The sequence below is a fragment of the Cebus imitator genome, unplaced genomic scaffold (genome assembly GCF_001604975.1).
Source record: "Cebus imitator isolate Cc_AM_T3 unplaced genomic scaffold, Cebus_imitator-1.0 Scaffold213, whole genome shotgun sequence".
NCBI lineage: Eukaryota > Metazoa > Chordata > Mammalia > Primates > Cebidae > Cebus > Cebus imitator.
This window is the reverse complement of record NW_016107528.1, coordinates 936,413-944,937: the sequence shown is the minus strand read 5'-3', so window position 1 is coordinate 944,937 and position 8,525 is coordinate 936,413. Positions and strand designations below refer to the sequence as shown.

The 8,525-nt window shown below is 38.8% G+C and overlaps 1 protein-coding gene across 4 annotated transcripts in view; it reads left to right on the top strand.

The window, feature by feature from the left end:
* Nucleotides 1-274: 274 nt before the first annotated feature.
* The window catches only part of IL6ST (interleukin 6 signal transducer), a 66,483-nt gene continuing 58,232 nt past the window's right edge, over nucleotides 275-8,525 (top strand). For 2 of the 4 annotated variants that reach the window (XM_017548685.2, XM_017548683.2), the window contains exon 1: nucleotides 275-497. The gene's annotated coding sequence lies outside the window, so the exon portion shown is untranslated. Of the gene's footprint in view, nucleotides 498-1,606; nucleotides 1,649-8,525 lie in introns of those variants that run through there. The other 2 variants (XM_037745783.1, XM_037745785.1) reach the window with 2 other exon arrangements.

Genomic DNA, 8,525 nt, shown 5'->3' with positions numbered 1-8,525 from the left:
GAACATTCCGCTCCTTCCGCCCACAGAGGGGAGGTGGGGGGAACCCTTCGATCTTGTCTAGGAGAGGAGACGCGGGCTCAGCCACCGGAATCCGGGACGCGGGGAGCCGCGTTACGGGAATCGCTACCCCCCGGAGTCCCGCCCTCTCGTCGACGGGTGGCCGCTGGACCAATGCCTTGGCGCAAAGGGTCTCGCAGGGGCCAATCAGCGCCTAGGTCCTGGTCGGGGGCGGGGCGCAGAGGGAGGCACAGCCGGGTGGGATTGGAGGCGCCCCGCCCCGCCGCGGGACTGGGGCGGTGCGCTACCTCTGCGGCGTAGGAACCGCCAGCGTTCCGAAGCCGAGGCGAGCAGCCAAAAGGCCGGCGAAGCAGCGCTGGGCTCCCTCGGCGCAGCTGAACCGGGGGCCTCGCCTGCCAGGCCGACGGGTCTGGCCCAGCCTGGCGCCGAGGGGTTCGTGTGCTGTAGAGACGCGGAGGATCGAGGCGGCGCGGCCTGAGGTGAGAAGAGGCCGGGTGTTGGGCCGCGTAGCGGCGGGGAGAGGGTCGGTGGTTGTGGACGGACTCTCTGGCAGTCGAGGAGACCTCCCTTCCCCCTGAGAGCAGCGCCCGGAACTTGTCAGCCCAGCCTGGAAATCCCCACATTCCTTCCCCTCCCTGCTCCCGCACCTCCGAATTCTACTTCCACAACTTTGTCACCTCGATTATCTCAGCCTTGAGTACAAACCTCACCCACGCGCGCGCACGCACCCCTCTTACGCCCGCCCTGCAGAACGCCCTTAGGATGATGACTCCCGCAATACCCTTTCCATCTCCCCTGAAATTCTGTTCTGTCCGCGCTTTACTCTTCATTTTCTACCTTGAGGTGGATTTCCCTCCCCAAAAGCTGTATTTTCATCTTTAAATCGTAAGGTTTCAGCATTGCTGAAAGTTCACAGTGCTTGTAAACATTAACGTTTCTTTCCTTCTTTTGATCTCTTCTATTAATACTTAGCATTCCTAATGAATCCCACATCCTACTGTATCCCGAGGAGAACAAATCTGTTTTTAAAATTTTACCTCCTCTCTTAAGCTTGAAGATAGTCCAGGCAGCGATTATGTCCTCAGTGGATGAACAGCATTTTATTTCATAATCCGAAACTGAAAAAAAAAAAATCACAGGTCAAAAATAAGGCTTGTCACTTTTTTTTTTTTTTTTTGCCTTCAGAAGGAAACGCATTTTGGCTCAGTTCGTGAAGTATTTCAACAATTATACTGCCTTAAAATAACTAGTTATTAGAATGCCAGGGTGAATTTTCTGAAAGATTGGGGTATTTAGTTTTGTCAGTGCTGTAAACAAACCCTTTAGACTGTGTGTGACTGCCAGCTTCAAGTTGGAACAACTCTTAATTGAAATTACTCAGATCATCAGTTCAGCTGTTAGCCATTATGTTAATTTCTTAAATTCATGTTAATTCCTACTTGGAAGTATTTTTGAACTATGAACTTACAGAACCAACTTGCTATTAAATTGTGCTTTTAAACTATTTCTCTTTGGGGATAATCTTGAACATTTTTAAAAAATATTAAGTGAAAGAAAAATATTGGCCGAGCGCGGTGGCTCACACCTGTAATCCCAGCACTTTAGGAGGCCGAGGCGGGCGGATCACGAGGTCAGGAGATCGAGACCATCCTTGCTAACAAGGTGAAACCCTATCTCTACTAAAAATACCAAAAACTAGTCCTGCGTGGTGGCACACACACGCCTGTAGTTCCAGCTACTCGGGAGGCTGAGGCAGAAAAATCACTTGAACCCGGGAGGCGGAGGTTACGGTGAGCCGAGATCCTACCACTGTACTCCAGCCTGGGTGACAGAGCCAGACTCCGCCTCAGGGAGAAAAAAAAAAAAAGAAAAATTGGGCAGGAAGGAGAAAGTGTCAAAAAGGACAAACTTTTGTGGTGGGATTTTTCCCTCATCTTAAGTATGTGTTATTGAAAATACTAGTTTAATTTTCTCACAGGCAATTTAGACTATTATAAATACTGCCACCACATTTATTCTTACTAACTAAAAATGTTGTTCTCACTGTTATTTGTGAATTGCAGTATTATTTATTTAAATTTGTTTCCAAGGCTTTGCACTTCAGTTTTGTTAGAGTGAATGTTAAATACCGGTGCATGTTAAATACCCGTGAAGCAGGTGTTAAAATGTCCACTTTATAGAGAAGGAAACAGGCTTGGAGTCCTCTGAAACCCAGATCTGTGTGTGACTCCAAATCCTGTGCTCTCAATCATTTTGTCATTTCTCATTAAAAAAAAAAACAAAAAAACAAAAAAAACAAAAAAAAATCCAGTGCTACAATTTGGTTTGGGAACTTAAGGGCTACCCATAAATCCTCTACAGTGGCAGGGAGGGTTTCCCCCTCCCTCATGTCAGAGCTGTTAATTTTAATGGGAGTCAGAATTTCCTTGCCCTAATACATTTGCAGCTTGGCTCCTAAAGAAGCATGGAATGTTCTCACAGCCTTCACTCTTCATTTGATTGCAAAGGCAGAATGATCAGAGTTGAGATTCCTATTGTGCTTTATTATTTTACACAGCAAATACTAAGCAACAGGAACTCACAGAGGTGCAGGAGGTGTCATCAGGATCTTCAAAGAGTTTATAACAATTGGATCGACAAACTTATATGAGAAGAACTACAAGGATGTAAAGCAGTTTTAATTAAATGCAGAGTGATGCAGAAAATGCTGTAGATACTGAAATTAGGGAATGAAGGATTGGAATGAGCAAAGGATTTACCAGAAGTTAGCCTTGAAACCTGGGTAAGATTTGGATAAAGGGAAAAATGAAGGGAGCCCATTCATAATAGAGAATAGAGGACATCATATGGAATAGAGAATATAGAACATAATGCAGGACTAGTTTGTGGAAAGGTTCAGCAATAACTAAGGCCTATTAACTAAAACAGACAATATATATTTAGTGCTTATTTTATGCCAGTCACTATTTTGAGCACTTTGCCCATATTAAGGCATTTAATCCTCATAATATTATGAAGTAGGTCTAATAATAATAGGATAATAATCCTTTTTTTTACATATAGGGAAACCCAGGCACAAGAAGGTTAATTAATTTGCAGAGCTATGTGGTAGATCTAAAACTCATAGGTAGACAGCCTGGCTTTAGAATCTGAGCTCTTAACCATGATACATACTGCCTCTTCATAAACAGTATACTTGAGTAGTCGTGAGTAGATAGAATAATAAGATCATACCAGAAGGTCTTTAAAAACCCACCCTTAATTGTCCAGTAGGTGCCTCAAACTATGTTAGATTCTGAGAATATCAAGGTATGTGAAACAGTTATTGTGCAGTGTTCTGAATCCTGTTAGCGCAGCATGAAAGAGTACACTGACAGCAAAGATGTTTGTGAAGTGGGGGGAAATTCCATAGAAGAGATGATATTTCATAAGCAGTTTGTAGTGCACAGCAGACTCAGGAAAGGCATTGTAGAGGCAAGGAATAACATATGTAGAAGCACAAACTGAAAGAACAAGGTATGTTAGAGGAAGTCTAGTGGTTTCCTGAGTCTATAGGGATGGTTAGTAGAGAGTGATGAAAGCTAAGACTGAATTATGAATGGCATGGTGTGGTCAGGCAAAATGAGGAGCTTAAATATTTGCTTTGCAATTTGGAAACTACAAAAATAATTTCAGCATGATTGGAGTAATAGCCAGATTGCTTCCAACTGCAAGCAGCTCTCTCTAGAAGTATAGTAGTAGAGTATCTTGACAGAGAAGTCTGAAGAAAGGATTTTTTTTTTTTTTTTTTTTTTAAAGAATGGAGAAACTTGAATATTGGAAAAGATAGTTTGGATAGGCACGCCAAGGCCAAAATTTTAGGTTCTTAAATAGTTAAAATATTTGGCATTATTATTCACCTTTTAAAAAGCTGTTGAGGAAAAGAATGACGGGTTTGAAGTTGTGTTTTAGAGAGGGTAATCCACCAACAGTGTTCAGAATGTTTGGGAGGGAGGAAAGAGACTGGAAGCAGGAACACTTAAAATTATTGAGGTGATTGATGTCCAAATTAGGTTAGTTTGTGGTAGAGGGTAAAAAGAAGAGACAGATGGGGAAGACATTATGGGAAAGAAGACGGGATAAGATTTGTAACTGAGAAAAGCTAAAATGTACTGGGTAGATGAGAGAAACGATGAACTCCATTGACTTAGGCGATTTAAGAGAATGAGCTGTTTGTAGATAAGGAAAAATGGTAAGTCCCTGTGACTTTTTAAAAAGTGGATATGCATTTATGTGTATATGTGTTCATGAGCATGTATATATGTGTGTACTGTTTTTAGACTTCTTAAATCGATATGAATCAGAGAATACCTAAGAAGATGAAATGTAACTGAAATTAAAAGAAAAATCCAAGCCAGAATTTTGGAAATTATTTTGTTTGAAGATAATTAAAGTCATATGTCTTCAAAGAAGTTGGTATTTAAAAAGAAAAGTCTATGCCCAGTACTTTCTCTTTGGGTACCTTCATAGCCGGGAGATAAAAGCTAGCAGGGAATTCAGCAAAGGAGATAAGAAAGAGGATAAAGTAAATAATTCAACTGCATTATCTGGTTGTATAGAAAGTGTGTGAAAGGCTTTAGAAATACTTGTGATATAGTCAAAATAGCTACAATCTCTTCCTTTTTTACTCTGTGGCTATCTAGTATATCTTGGTAAGATTTAATAAGAGATTAGCTAAGTAATCATGAATAAGAGAGCTGTATTGGTTGAAATATGGCTATAGTATATAGATATATCCAGAGCAGGAGATACATTCCTTTCAGCACTGTAAATCTGTTGCTCTGTTAAAATTGGAATGTTCTGCCTCCAAATTTTCATTATTTTTTTTTTAAGTAATCAGTTTTATCCTCTGTTCTAAGGTTGATTGATCTGCACAATCTTGTTTTGTTCTGTTTTATATATTACCCTCAACCCCATCCCCCCAGTGCAAACATAGTTCATCAGAACTATGTTTCAGATAGCATAGCTCTGGTTAGACTGGCATGCTCTGGGATTTTGCCATTGGTAATCTTCACTTGACAATTAGAGTCAAATATGATGTATAGCTCATGTGCGTGCTATTTTCTCTGTCTAGGAAACCCCCACCCTTATTTTATGACTAGGTACTCCTGTCTCCTGTCTGAATTGGGTATTTTCTGTGCTCCCATGGCACTTTGTGAATATTCTATGTCTGTGAACTTTGGACTTCTTAAGGGCAAGAACTATTTATATGGCTTCAATTATATTTGTAACAATAAAAATTGAATAAAAGCCTGAGCTTTTGTTTCGTAAGCAATGGTGAGAACATGGATTTTCATCAAAGTACTCTGTAAACCTTTTCATTTTTGTAAAAGGCCCTCTTTAAGGTCATAAGCATATTCTATGTTTTTCAATGTGCTTATAATTTTGCTTTTGCATTTAGGTCCTTAATCTGGAGAGAGAGTGTATGCTTATACATGCATGTGCACGTGCATGTGTGTATGTCTTTTTGTCTGATGAAATGGAATTCTTTTTTGTTGTTGCTTATGGAGCCACTTGTCCCAATGCAATTTATTGAATAGTCCTTTATTTTCCTAGCGAATGAGCAACCTTTTAAAAAAATCAGATTTTAAATTCTTATATACACTTGAGTCTGTTTTGTTTTGTACCATTGATTTAATTGTCTATTCATTTGCCAACCTTTGCTATGTTTACTCTACTTTTAGACTGTCTTTTTTTTTTTTTTTTTTTTGAGATGGAGTCTCTCACTGTCTCCCAGGAGGTAGTGCAATGGCATCATCTTGGCTCCCTGCAATCTCCGCCTCCTGGGTTCAAGCAATTCTCCTGCCTTAGCCTCCTGAGTAGCTGGGACTACAGGCGTGCCCCACCATGCCCAGCTAATTTTTTTTTTGTATTTTTAGCAGAGACGGGGCTTCACCATGCTGGTCTGGATGGTCTTGATCTCCTGACCTCGTGATCTGCCCACCTCGGCTGCCCAAACTGCTGAGATTACAGGCATGAGCCATTGCGCCCGGCCCACTCTGATAAATTTTAAACAAAATTTTCATGACACACTGGAAGAGATTTATTAGAATAGCACTTTCTGAATCAAGTAGATAACAGCAGTTTGCTCCTAACCTTTTCAAAATTGCCTTATTTCCTTAAAAAGCTTTCTTGCACTTCAAGAGATAGGCAACTGTATGATGTCATCTTGGGAGCAGACCGAAAATCACATCCTAAGCAAGGACTCTGTAGACCTGAGTTAATTAGATACCTATCTTGAGATCTCTGTAGAGTGAGATGTGTTAATTGTGCTGTCTTATTCCAACATAATTATGCAATTAACTTGTATCACCAGAATGGACTATTCGTTAACACACAATTTATTTCAAAAGTATCAATGCTCCCAAAGACCTGCACACATTTTGTCTGGCAAGATTTGACATATAATTGTGTTGAAATGTGCTTTCTAGTGAATATTCAACCTCTAGTGACCATGATATTTGAAAAAGAAATGTTCTCAGGGTTAGGAGAAAAGAAAGGAAAATGACTCTCTCTTGAAAAATTTAATCTATTTACATGCTTCTTTCTTGCTCAGCAGTTTTACATTTAGTGATTCTAGTTCAGCAAGCATTTTCTTCCCTCTTTTGGTATGCTTGAATTCAGGCTCCTGCACAGCTTTCCTTCTTTGCAAATTATTGGTATCTAGGTAATTAGCTACAGGAGGTTTTAAATTTTTTATAGTAGATACTAGAGAAAATTAAGAGCAGTATCCTGTATGTGTATGGGCAATACATTTTCCATAATTCCAGTGGTTGGAATATCACATTTCTGTCCTGAATCACAGGGAGAAAGCACATTCTCCCTTCCTTTGTTTCTTCATGTAGACACAAACATCTATATATGTGCATACGATATCCAGAATAGCATCCCCTATAGAAGCTGCCATTATTATCACGAAATTAGAGAGTAAGAAGGTTAAGGGATCATAAAATTGTTACCATAATGTTCCCTCTCTATTGTTTTGAAAAAATTGGTTTCAGTTATTTATACAAAATGAATAAGTTCTAGAGATCTGCGGTACAATACGATACCTATAGTTAACAATACCATTCACAGTACATATTGTTAATGCACTAATTGATTGTTAACACACTTTAAAATATGTTAAGAAGATAGATCTCATGTTATATGTTCTTACAAAAAACAAAACAGAAAAGGACACAAGGAAACTCTTGGAAGCCATGGATATGTTTAGTATAATACCTTGATTGTGGTGATGGTATCACAGGTTTATATTTATGGCTAACCTAATCAAAATATATACATTAAATATGTATACTTTTTGGTATAGCAATTGTACCTTAATAAATCTTATAAGAGAGAGAAATTTGGTGTTCACAGTGGTTCTAAGGATGGTAATGGCATATTTGAAGTTAGCATTTCCTTAATGCTCCAGATGGGAAGAAAGATTCTGTGTGTACACAACACATTCACTCATATCCCTGTGTCTCCTTGGCTCTCTAAAATCAATTAGCCAATTTCAGCAAGTGCATTATGCATTTTTCCTCTTCTGACAAAATCACTATGCTTTATTTTAATGTAATTATGTTGTTGTACAAAAGTGAGCACCTCTTCCATCTGTTTCTTACAATGACTGTGCATTTAGCAAATAAATAGTCTTTGGGTAGGTGAAGGATCTCAGGAACTGCTCCACAGATAAAGCGCTTCCAGATGCTTGCAAATATCCAGGTGTAAGGCATTTGCAATCTCCTTTTATCAGTCATAAATTCACATATCCTTACCTTTCAGGAAATTTAAACAATTTTTAGGAATCCATGTTTTTGGAATTTAATGGCCAATTTTTATTTTCTGATTTCTTAAAAGAAGGAACATTTAAAATTGTTCCTGTGATTTTCTTGCTGCATTCCACGGTCTAATTTTTTCTTATGATTTGTTCTGGGAAGGCTTTTGTGGATTATTTCTTTCATTTTATCTTCCTCTGTACCACACTTCATAAAGTGGAACCCTGAGAAGTGCACTGCTTTATGAAGGATGGTGGAATAAAAAATGACCTTTCCAGAGTAGACGAAATAAGTTCATTAAAGATGGATTCTGAAAGTGATTATGTAATTTTATCCTGCTATCATAAATAATTAAAAGTAAATAATTCGGGGAAATAATTATCCACACTGTCCTCACTATGCTTTCATACTTAGTTACAAGGCACAGATAATTTCTTGCTGAGATGTATTTGTTTTTGCCCATATGTACTTAAGGCATAGTAAAATATTCTATTTTATAGTATGATTGAGGGACCATCTCATCACTGGAGAACTGTTTAATAGTAGATATAGTTAACAAACAACTTGAATCCATATATTAATATTTGATTTTGGAATAAAATGAGTTAATTATTGTGACTATTTCATATTTTCCCCAATACAACAATGGCAACATGTTATGAAATAAATGCAAGAAGGATATGTCTATTTTTGTGTTAAGGACTC